The sequence below is a fragment of the Haplochromis burtoni genome, unplaced genomic scaffold (assembly GCF_018398535.1).
Source record: "Haplochromis burtoni strain Fernald_Lab_line unplaced genomic scaffold, NCSU_Asbu1 Contig_86, whole genome shotgun sequence".
NCBI lineage: Eukaryota > Metazoa > Chordata > Actinopteri > Cichliformes > Cichlidae > Haplochromis > Haplochromis burtoni.
Genome location: NW_024582447.1, coordinates 651,504 through 664,459, shown reverse-complemented (window position 1 = coordinate 664,459; position 12,956 = coordinate 651,504).

Here is a 12,956-nt window from a genome sequence, read left to right as displayed (position 1 = left end):
TGTGTGTGTGTGTGTGTGTGTGTGTGTGTGTGTGTGACGAGTTCCGATCAGATTATTGGCTATAAACTATAAATATTGGCCGACAAGCTCTTTAAGTCATTTGGCTAAAGTTGCTGTAGGATCCAGTCAGGACAATCAATCGCTTGCTTTGGAAAACAGCATATAACAAATAAAAAATAATAATTAAGCGCACTTGTTTCTTCAATTTATGCCCACAATGCAACATCATTCCTACAAATCCTCAGGACTTAAGGTGTGACACATTTAAATGAAAGAAAATACCGATTGAATTTGGCTAAATAGTACTTTAGTTTAGTTTAGTTTTTTTTTTTTTAAATCTTGTATTTTTCCATTTTTTTTTACAATTAAATCATGAATGCAACGTTTGAACACTATGCTTTATTGTAACTGAGCTTCCGAATCAATAAGTCAACTGAGTAATAACAAAATGTAAAAAATAAATAACTTTTACAATTATTATGAAATTTCACAGCCTCGTTGCAAATTTCAAGTATTTTTTAAACTTTAGCTTTAAAAGGGTCTCAAAGACAAATCGTCACATCTATAAATATATAAAAACACGAAATTCAAGTTTTTCAGCCAACAGAAAATATCGTGAATGAAACTGTGTCTATCTAATCATGTTTGATACAACTTCCCCTCCTCCTTACCTAAGCTATCTTCAGTCATTGTATGAATGGAATTAACTAATTCTTTTTGCATATAACTGTTTAATTAACTAGCTGTCCTTGGTTGATTATCCCCTTGTTTTTATCCCCATTTAACTTGCTACGTTGTTGTAATAGGCGTTTTTGTCCATAGGGTGGCAGTGGTGCATCCTTTTGAACGTTGTGTAACGTTCATTCCTGGTCAAATGTATTTGCCCCAAAGCAGGTGTTAATAAGAAGATCAATATAAAATTTGAACCGAGGACAGACTCTTTCATCCGTGAGTGTTCTGTTGTGTGTAGAAAATTCAGCAATATTTATGTAACCCTGACAACCCAAACACCAATTACTAAGTGTAAACTTGTAGTAAAAATTAATTAAGCCAACCTCTGGGAGATTAGGCTTCTTGTTTTATTATTTTCATCCCCCGTCTCTGAAAACCTTATAAACTCCTACTTAAACCAGAGCGAGGATACAGTTCACCTCTCTTGACACCTGCCTCTTTTTTTTTTTTGGGCAAATACAGTGAGCGCAGCGTTTTATCCTGACTGATTGGAGAAGAGAGTGCAGATTGACATGAGTAATAAATGCATGTGTGGGCTACAAACAGAGTAGGATTGTTTTCTATTCTGGTTGTTGATGCGGCACGCTGGCGTGTATTGATTAGGTTGTGAGAGTGTTCTGTTCTCTGAATCATTGCATTTCCATCTCCCTCCCTCTCTGTCCATGGTCAGAGCTTCTTCATCATCACAGTTTTATTACACGATGATATGGCTCCCTTCATTTCCTGTCTCACCAACAGCAATGCAACAACATAAGGGGAAAAAGGGTCTGCTTTTGGTGCCTGGGTGGATGAATGTGCATGAGAAAGCATAATCTGTCCACTCCTCCCAAAGAAAGATAATAAGTGGAGTAGTTTTAGTCTTGTAATGACAAATTATCGGGAGTTTAAAGGGTGATTTTTTTCTCCATTTTAAACTTCCCAGTAATCTCTTCCTGTTTATCAACTTAAAACTTAGCCACACTCTTCTCTTCTCCCTTTTCCAGACTCTTCATTAGACAGCTCTTTGTGAGATCGCCCTAATGTAAATTATTTAATTATTTGCTACAGTCACTGAACCTATTATACGGAGAGCTATGTAGCACAGTCAGTGAAGTGAGAGTTACCATAACACCAGGTTTTTTGTAAGAAAACTGTCCTGGAAAAAGAGGCTAATTAGGGGGCTGATCAACAAAAAGCTTGTTTATTTTTCCAGGAGAGGGAACAGAATGACAGGAGAGAGAAATGGGCCGCTTGTGATAATAGAAGAAGATTGCTTGAAAGGACAAAAGCGAATCGGTAGGTAGAAATGGCTTGGTTGACTGTAATCATTGTGCTTTATCACAGGTGCACGATCTCCATTGATAACACACAAATGTGTATTGATTATGTCACACAAGCTGGGACTCATATGCTGGTCTATTTACTTGCTTTCACCATGAAAGGGAACTGTGATTGTTCAGCAGGTTGATTAAGTGGGTAATTCATTTCATTTGGAATGAATCAGAATTAGTTTTGTGATCCTGTAAGTGCAACCAACAGCTCACAATTTCCCATTTCACAGCAGGTTGAGTGCCTCAAACCAAAACCTGAATTCTCTTCTTAATGTTGTAAAAAGCTATCCAGTTAACTTGTATTATAAACAGAGTTTAATAATAACTAATGATTAAATGCAAAGTGGTTACAACTTGATGGTTCACTTTTATACCCTCATCCAGCCCTAACTATAAGTTCTATCAAAAAGGAAAGTTTTATGTATAATCTTAAAATTAGTGAGTCTGTCTCCTAAATCCAAACTGGGAGCTGGTTCCACCGGAAGATGGGCCTGAAACGTCCCATTCTGCTTTTGTAAACTCTAAGAACCACAAGCAAACCTGCAGTCAGAGAGGTGTTGGGATAATAAGCTGTCTTTAATATATGGTGTGCCCTAATTATTTGAGATTTAGCATGAGAGGAGAAGGGTTTCAAATTGAATTTTTAATTTAACTGGAAGTCAGTCAAGAAAAACTAATATGGGTGAAACATGCTCTCTTTCTAATCCCCGTTAGTATTTGTACTGCGGCATTTTGGATCAACTGAAGGTTTTACTAAAAAGTCTTTAGTTGATCCTTTACTAAAAAGCTTAAAAGGAAAGACAGTAGTTATGGCAAAACGATAATGTATAAACCAGAGTATTGCATCGGGGCATACTTATGTTTAGCATGATCCAGCGCTCTCACACCATGAATAGTGGTAGCACCCCGCTGCCTTCAGTTTGCTTTAGCAGATGACTGGCTTGATGATTTTGAAAAAACAACATGTACCACCTGCTTCTGCAGCATCGTCCTCCGGGATTCAACTTTCTGGTTTCTTCAAGGTGACCTTTAACTCTTTTCACCTGTAGCTATTCTCCGCAGTCACTTTGTTGTTTCGTGCCATCTCCACTTGGTCTCAACTCATATTCTGCAGGCTATGGCTCATGCTGCGCCAGCGTCGACCTTTTTTCCTTTCCCGTGGGTTTTGGAGAGCTCTCCAGATAGATTTTCCTGGACTTTACCCTTTGCGTTTGTGTTTCTGCCTGATATCTGTCTTTTACAGAGATTTTATACACTACAGTTTTTATCAGCCAGCCTGAAAAGTTCACATAACATATTTTGGTTGATTTTATATCTAAAAAATTTAGCTTTAACAAACAAACAACGTGATAATAATAATACTGACGCTCACATTGATACAAAAATCAAAAGTCAGGAGGTGATTTTGATAATATGATGAAAAATTACAGACTGGACCTTTAAGTAATGATGATAGCATGTGCCATATAAACAGAAACAACAACAACATTGTCAAGACATTAAAAAGGAAGGAATCTCAAATTTAAACAAATTTAAATATTAATGTTTGTAATTTGTGGAAGCAAAATGGACATTTTCAGTGAAGACAATGCAAAACATTTTCTCCAGAAATGAGTTTAATTGCAGGAAAGTAACATACATAGGTTTGGGGGCTTTTTTTTGTCCCTTTACACCACCGTGGCATGGCGTGGTTTCTGGCGCGGCTGCAGAGGAGGCGGACACACCTGACCTCGATCGGCTCATCATGCCTCCCATATTAAACGTGTCAGGACTGGAGGAGTTTTCTTGTTGTTGTTGTGTATGTGTGGCTGGCAGCTGAAAAGCTGCAGCTGAGTATTGGCCCAAAGAGCAGCAACCAGGAATAAAAAGTGCGTAAACCAGGGAAATATGTGGTCGGGTCTGTCATTCCTTTTACAAACACCAAAGTAGATTCCAAATCAAACAATCAATATGAAATCGACATGCAGCTTTAATTAATAAAGATACTGACACTAATAATGGTTGCCAGAAACATTTTGAATCCTCTTTCGGAGGAAAAGATATGGATGAACTTTGGAGCTGCAGACAAATGCATGACAGAGATTGCAAGAATTAAGAAATATATCTGGTTATAAAACATTTAAAACATCATCACATACATGAAGGATAAAAACAAAAACAGTCTAAATGGACTTGATTCAGGTTAAACACATGCACTATCCTACACAAGGCAAAAGCAGAATGATTTTCATATCGCTTTATGTCCTACACTTGGGCCTATGATCATCCCTTCTAGCTAAAGCCCTCTATGGCCATTCATGTCATGATAGTAGAAGCCATTGTAGCTATGGATGTACACAATCAGTCTATTAAATGTGTAAAGGTTAGCACACTGGCTAGTGTATATATAGTGTAGAAACTTTGGGTTTATTTAGCCATAGTCTATGCTACTTAGCAGCAGTAGTTGTATGTAGTCAGTGTCAAATATATTCCAGCTACGTTACCTCTCGACGGGAGGACTGCACGACCATATTCATATTTTTGATACTATTGATGCAAGGGAAGGGAAGAATGCAGCTGATTCCATCCATCCATTCTCTTACTACATTATACTGTATGTACTTAAAACAAAAGAATTCCATTTTATTTACATAGCACCAAGTCACCAAAAAAGTCACCTCAAGGCACATTATATTGCAAGACCCTACAATAATAGAAATCCCAATATTCCCATGACCCCCTTGACAGTGAATTCGGTGACAGCAGGAATGAAAAATAAGTTTTAACAGGAAGAAACCTCAGAAAGAAGTAAACTCAGGTAGGGAGCAGCCATCTGATGTAACCAGCTAGGGTTGAGGGGAGGCAGACAGAGTTTAAAAATAACTAATGATTAAATGCAATGTGGCTATTGCAGCAAAATACTGTCACACAAGACCAGAGGCACTTTTCTTTCTTTCTTTCTTTTTTTATTACCAGGTATTCTAGTTAGATTTTTCATAGTTTACTGAGCAAACCTGCATGTTACACAAGCAAAGACTGATATCTGGCAGCATGTGGTGCACAGTGCAACAAGGTTTCCTACTTTACTGCAGAATCTCCTTGTCAGTTTAATGGAAAGACAAGTATCTACATTTCCAAAAGCATCACCATCTGAATTGCTAAAATCACATACAGTAATACTGTTTGTGACTTGCTATCTCTTCTAAAAGGAGCGGTCAGTTTGAAGCCACAGCTGTCATCTCAGTGTTACTTTCACACAGACACTGACACTGTCAATCTTTGTTTGTAATGAAAGAGATACGTTTTGTTCAGTTTACGTTCCTGCTGTCCCGAGTCATTTCTCCGACTGCTTCAGCGAAAGAAGAGTGCGCTGCTCTCCACTGGGATGAAAACTGCCAGTTCTTCAACCCCATGGTGGACATCACGAATAAAGTTGAATTCTCTTTCATTATGCAGATCAATCCTTTCTTTTATTTTTTGCCTCTGGCTCCCTTTATCTGTTAAAACCAAAAAATTGGAAAAGAAAGACTGATCAAAAAGGCTATAACAGCTGCAGCTGTCAGTGCCATAAAATGAGAAATAGAAAGAAAGAGCAAAAAGGCGATGGCTCAGAGTAAAGACTGGAGGAACATTTTAATCAGATTCAACTGCTAAGACTTAACATAAAAGTTTTTCTGTCTTCTTTTCACAACAGTCAGTTGATTGTTTGGCACTCTTGAGACAGTTCAGTGTTTTCTTACGTGTATGTGACATTACTTGTTTACTTATATGGACGAAAGTACTGTGTCACATACACATTACACATACAGGAGCAGGTTGGCTGTGGAAACATGCCGTCAAGCTTGCACAGTTTTGCAGCTGATGTTAATGCCAGAGGAGATCTGGACCAATACAGACTTTCACACACTATGTGTCATGATGACTAGGGTGGACTCAAGGGCAGGAGTCAGAACTGTGCAGACAGAACAGGGTTTATTTACAGCAACAGGTGGAATATTTACATATGTACAGTGAGAGGGAGAAAAGGGGTCCAGGGATTCCAGGGGCAGCTCAATAAATAAATGTTTACATCTTCATGACATATGTTCACGTCTTTGCCCAATTCCATAAGTTACTATGCATAAAAACCATTCAGTGTCACAATACATCATGTTAGTACCTGAAAAAAATAATCTTCCGCTCTTACAGTAACTAGGTAGCTAGCATTAGCTAAGTTTCTCCCTCCTGCTGGCTAAAATTATGATCCTTTCCTTTCCTTTTCACGCTGATTTTGGGTTGTGGAGCCACAATTGACTTTATGAAATGTCCCCACTTTTGCTATCAAATGTTTAATTTGGGTGAAGCACCGTATTCTAAACGTCCTTAAAAACATTCATATTGCTCTTCTCCAGGGACTATTAGTCATATCTCTTTAAATTCCATCATCAGAAATGTAAACAATGACAAGATTTGAAGTTTCGGGCATTGTTCCACTTTCCTTCGGGTGTTTAATCTGAAATAAACCGATGCTTTCAGTACACACTAGTACTGAGAGCAACGCATGAGTGTGCAAATTAAAAGAGACAGCTAACATTTAGCCTAACCCTGATTCTTTGAAAAATGCACACAGCAGACTTTAAGAGAACAGCAGCAAATCAAATATGCTCCAGTCAAGTAGTGAAAGTCTGCTTTGAGTAATTTCCTTAGAGAGAGCTTGTGATGGTTTATCTGTGGCTGCTGTGTTGGTGGGAAACGTGGACTTGTTGAAGGTTGTGTTACCATAGAAACAAAACAGGATAAAGGACAAGGCAGGATGCCTTGCATATTTCCCCTTGAATGGTGCCTTCGAATGTTTTGTGATCCTAAACAGCTTGGATGGACTTTAGCATTTATAATTGTCTCATTTCATTACTTGACTTTTAGATTTAATGGTACCTTGACAAATGAGTGGGGAAACGTGTGGTTCATGATAGTGGCTTTTAAGAAAGCCTCAATTTTCTGGAGTTTCTATCTTGCTTTCATACCCCATATTTCATTAGAGATAAAGCTCGAGTGAAAAGCATGCTTCTGAAATGAAATACCACTGTCTCATTCAGTGAGTCAGTGGCTCCTCTGACTCCTCTCTTCTGCACCGCTGACTCTCTCAGAGCGACTTTGCTTTCCCGTTTTCCTCTATCCTATTCACATTTCTTCATCCTATCTCCTCCTCACACTATCCTCTGCATTCTCTCTCAGTCTCTGCCCCGTCCTCTCTGCTTGGGAGTTACTCAGGTCAGAAAATGAGCCAGCTGCTCAGGCTATAATCTGGGGAATACAGGCAGCTGAAGACCAAGACAGAGGTTGACAGAAAGGCCAGCTTTTCCTGGTTGATAAAAGGCTGTGCTCATGCCTCAAGTCAGATACCATCCAACCTGACCTATAAATGTGCTTGACCGTTAGAAAGAGAAATACATCTTCATATCTAGAGAGACTCTATCGCCCAGAATGTGAAGTTCAAAATAACTTTGTAGAAGTAGAAATTTAAATTTGACTTTAAGACTCTGACCGACAGAAGAGATAATGCTGTATATTGGTTATTTTGAGGTTAACAAAATTCACATATAACAGGAGAATAATAGGAAGCCTTTTTACATCAATCATCTGTCTGCAAATAAACAGCTCTTTGAATGGGTAATTGCATAATTGTGTGTGGGTGTTGTGGATCGCTAATGAGGGTTTTGTTAATTCATGCTTAAAACCTTTTATCACTGCAGTGAAATTGTTTTGTGGGAGTTTTTCACCTAAGCCCTGAGCACAGATTCAGAAATGTAAAATGTGATTCTTGCAAGGTATGGATTCACTTAATTAGCCTTTAATGGAGTATTTCAAAATATGCAGAGAAAAAAAAGAGTTTTCTTTTGTCATTCTGCACTAATTAGTCCCTCAGTTATTTTTCAGGCAATACAGCGAGTATGGAAATTACTTACCATTTTATCTCGCTCCATGGTTGCATGGCAGCACTGTACAAAGACTGGAAATTAGGAGGATTTTTTTTTCTGTCAAAGTTAGGCAGAGAGGCAGTTCTTGGAGGATTTGTGTGCCCTTTAGGTAGCGCAATGATCTGATAAGTGTGTGTGTGTGTGTGTGTTTGAAATACTCATTTTTACTAGTAGCAGGTGTTTATAGGATTGGAAATCTTGGCCTGTCAGTATGCTACAATTATGTAGCATGCTTCAAATATATCTGCATGACATGGTAAGTAGCAAAGAAAAGAATGTAAATATAATATCTTCTAGGATATCTTCTTCTGAAAAGAAAGCCTAAGGGAATAATGAATTTCCAACTGCTGCTGCCTGAGGTCTGAAAAAGAGGACATTTTTATTCCAGGATGAGTTTTCCGGAGGAGCAGCAGCAGCGATGAAGTATTTATTGGAGCTGTCACTGTCCAGCGTAGGAGGATCACTGTGGTTGGGTCGTCCACTCAGCACTGCAGTTGCAGGCATTATGTCCTATTATAATTAAATGAGAGCTGAAACTATAGCAGCTATTAGCAAAGACAGACATAATAGAGGCTATTTTTCTATAATAATGCCAAAAGCCATATATTTTTGGAGTGATCATTAATATCAGTTTTTATTAATATGAATTTCTATAGGTGAAGCTTTTTTCATATGAATATCAGAGATTCAACGGCTCTGTACAGACATCATCTATATTGGCTCTGAATAATACATGCTATTATGAAGATTATTGCTTTTGGTTGTCACAAAATCTTTCTTTGTATTTATAAGGAGACCCAGTCTAAGAATGACAACACCAGATTAGTGAAGCTATTTGTTAATTGTGTATGTATACAGTTTCATCTAGCAGAAAATAAATCACTTTGTCAATCTTTGTTCAGATAAATGTTTAAAAATGAGCATGTTTGCAGACTTGTAAATAAATATGATTTCCATGCTTCGTGTTGTTTAGGTTCACCCGTGGTTCATCTGCTCTAATCTAGGTAGATAATCTTGAACAGACAACCCTTGTGTTGTGTTTGTGTGTGCCTGTATATATGTGTGATATTCCTGACTTCCCTTCGCCCTTCCACTTTCTCTCTCTACTCCTCTCACCTTAAAACCCAGCATTTTCTCTGCCAGGAACTCCTCATTGTGATTAACATTGTTGGGAGCACAAGCCTACACACTGTCACTGGAGAATTTTTTGTATTTCCTTAAGTGCATCAATCCTTCACTGTGTGTTTGTATCTGTGACCTGTATTCAGTATTAGTGTCCTTTGCTGTTGTTATGGTAGCTGACATTACTGTCTGGCATTGCCATCACTGCGTAAACAGGTGGGTATATTTAAAAAGGGGGTTTATAAGGTTAATGTGTACTTCCTTGGTGACTGTCCAATTCCTTCATGAAAGGCTTTACCTGCCATGTGTTTTTTAATTGCTAAAACCCCAGTGACCAAAATGTTACAGTGACCTTTAGTCACCTTTAATATCATGACCTTTTCCTGTCCTGCATCTCAGAATCATCCAGAGGAGAGAATATCAAAGGTTAATTGTTGCATGACAGTGTAAACCTGCAAGATCCACATTAGCGTATCCACTACAACTTAAAGGTAGGTAGATTTTGGACATCTCCGTTCTGAAAATCACAAAGGGAATTTTTTATCATTGAGATAGCAACAGAAATAATTTTTCTTCAAGTCTGTGAATTGCCAACACTTAAAAATTGACACGGTTTTGTAAACGGACTCAGGCGCAAACCAGGAGACCTTTGCAGAAACAGATGTCACCGGGTGATTATATATATACAAGGTGCTCGGGGAAGGGGTCCGGGGCTCCAGGGGGGAAGGGTCCAAAACCACACTCTGCTCTTTCAGCCAACAATCCCACTCTTTTCCCACTCCAGTCGCTCCTCTCGCTCACTCGGGGGTACAGGGACGGGTCTGGGGGGGGAATCTTCGCACACACACAGAAAATCCAATTAGCACTAGATCACAGGGAAACTCACAGACTTAGGCAGATTGCTGAAGCACTAATGCGGGTGACTCAACGTTCCAGCAATGAGTAGTGTAGGTCTGCCATCTTAAAAAGCCCTTTGATTGTAGTAACCAGCGCCAGGTGTGATGATAAGCACAGGAGTGTGGACCAGGGGCGGAGCCCACAGTGAGCACCGCTGTGGCCGGTGAAAGAGGGAGAGAGAGAGAGAGAGAACACAAGATCAAAACACATGTTGCCTAACATGGAATCAGCCGGTGAAGCACGGGGACCGTGACAGAAATGCCATTACACAACTGCATGTGTAATTGCTGACATTAGGGACAATATTCCTCACTGAAGCTCATTTTTTCTGTGAGGTGTATGTCACGCTCCTGGGTCATTTGATCCAGCATTTTGAGTTTTAATATATTTTGATATTTATTGTTTATGTTTAAACTCATTAGCTTATCTAAGTTCATTTCTATTTTGCCTATGTTGCCCTGTTATAGTTCATTGTTTATTAGATTCCCCTTGTGTCTTCACGCCTGTGTTTAAGTCTCCCTTGCCCTTCATGTGTGTCATGTGTGCATCTCATTATGTTTCCTGTTTTATTTTGAAGAGGTCTGGTGTCCCATGTTCATTGTGTTTAGGTTCACTTCCCTTGTGGCATCATTATGTTGATTCTAATCAGCTGTTTCCCCATGTTTCCACTTCCCCTCATCATCTCCTGTGTGCATTTAGTCTGTGTATTTTCATTCCTTCCTGGTCAGGTTGTCTGTTGAGTTCTCATCATGTTTCCATGCTTTCATGCCTCCAGGTTTTTCCAGGTTTTTCCATGTTAAAGGTTTTGTTCTTTGTCTATTGTGTTTAGCATTTAGTTTTTCCCAGTGGGCATCTGCCTTTTGGTTTGTACCTTTTCTTAGGTTGGTGTTAAGCAGCTTAACAGACAACAAATATTTTTCTGAAAATGGTTAGGTGTGGGGACTGAACTGAAAATGAGTAAAAAAGCAACCAAAGTCCAAAGAAAAAGCCTGGAGAACTACTCAACACGACTTAAATGACAAAAATGCCCAGTACTGTAATTTGTTATAGCTGTGTGTGTGTCTTGCACTGTTACACTGCAGTTCTTTATCCTGCTTTAAAGAATTATCATCATCATGAGACTTTTTGTAACTCTGAAAACCCTTCAGGACCGGAGAATGAATCGCTGTATCACAGATCTTTGGAAAGCAGTACAAAGAAGTAAAAGATCTTCAAAAAGCTCTATGAAGGTGTGCTTACTGAAAATTTACTCAAAGATTTGTAGCGTTTGTAGAATCCACATCAAAGGATAAGTGGTCTCCACTGATTGCAAATCCTGGCTTTCTGGGCGTAGAAAATATCAGGTAGTATCACAAATAGAATTTGATAGATGAAGCCTCTAAGCTGAATACACACACAGAAACACTCAGAATGTTGCCGTTGTGTAACAGCACCCCGAGGATGCTATGTTTATATGTTTTATAAGTGGTGTTAATAGCATCGTTTGTTGTTAATCTCAAAAGAAGTTAGGCCCTCAGTACAATTGTTCTTTTTATCACGAGAGATTTAAGAGTGTTTGTGGCATTCAGTAATTTCCTCATTTTAAGGCTGGTCATGCTTTTGTGCAGTGTGCCTATCTCCACAGGGAGAAAAACAATTGAAGCGCACAACTAAGACAAGCTTAATACAAGATTAATAGTTTATCCTTATGGTGGTCTGCACTATGCTAAGTATCAGTCTGTGTTTTGTTTATACTCTATTTATGTACCAGCTTTCAGTGAGACGGGATGCTGGAACATTAAGACAACGACTGGCTTTACAAGGCAATCCAATTAAATTTAAAAAACAAACTACCATTTTAACGAATGGTAGTTTGTTCAAGAAATGTTTGTTCAACCTATACAGTACATGGTTGAGTTTTGGATGTCATACCATAAACATGGCATTTTGTTGTATCCAGAAAACCAACAGTATCTTATTGTAAAAAACGGATCTTGTACAATTGTACAGCTCAAAGATAAGAGAGGGAGAGGGTTTTTGTTCACTTTTTGTACTGATTTTCGCATTTTTGAATTTAGCCCCTTCAGCTATTTATCATGTTTTTGGCCCATCTGCCGTACACCGGTGTTCCCTCTGTGCCCATTTTCGTGCTTGGTTAACCTTCAGTCTGTGCAGTTTCTTCAGCAAATCGTTCTTTTCCCCTACTCCCTGATTTTAACTCTTTGTGTACTCTTTATATGAATTTGAAAGTCTCATTTGGTGTTGTATGGTAAACTGGGTTTCTGGCATAACTGCCACCAGATAACTTACAGTGCTGATGCCAATACTTGACAATGCAATCCACTTGAAATAATCAAGAATAACTTACCTGTGCCACATGGCAGAGTTCTGCAGAAATGTGTCTGAAACTCATACATGTTTTAAAGAAATATTTTTATACACTCCTGCTGTTCTGTCTTCATACATTAAACATGAATTCTCAGCTCAGGTAAAAAAAAAATAAATGAAAAAATCTGTAGGTATGTCTCTGTGCACGTACAAGAGAGAAGGAATAGAACAAGATCATCTCTGAAACAATCCATTCACATTACTTATTTATTTGTAGTTATTTCTACACGAAAAGCACGAGTATACACAAGTGACTCTAATCTCAGTCGACTTAGTTTATCACTTTTTATAAAGCTATGATTCAAGGTTCACAGATTCCTGGTGGTTGGGGAAATGCATTCAATCTACAGACTGATTGCTTCAGTTTATGATGTGATTGCAGTGCTTTGATTCTTGAACAATTCATGTTAAATCGTTCAGTGACTTAAATGTTTGTTTTGGTCTAAAAGAAGATTGTTTCTTTTATTCTAGTATAGCTGTCGTATCACCATAATTAATTTAATGTCAGCTTGCTTGTTGTGGTATTACTACTCCATTGTGTGTGTGTGTGTGTGTGTGTGTGTGTGTGTGTGTGTGTGTGTGTGTGTGTGTG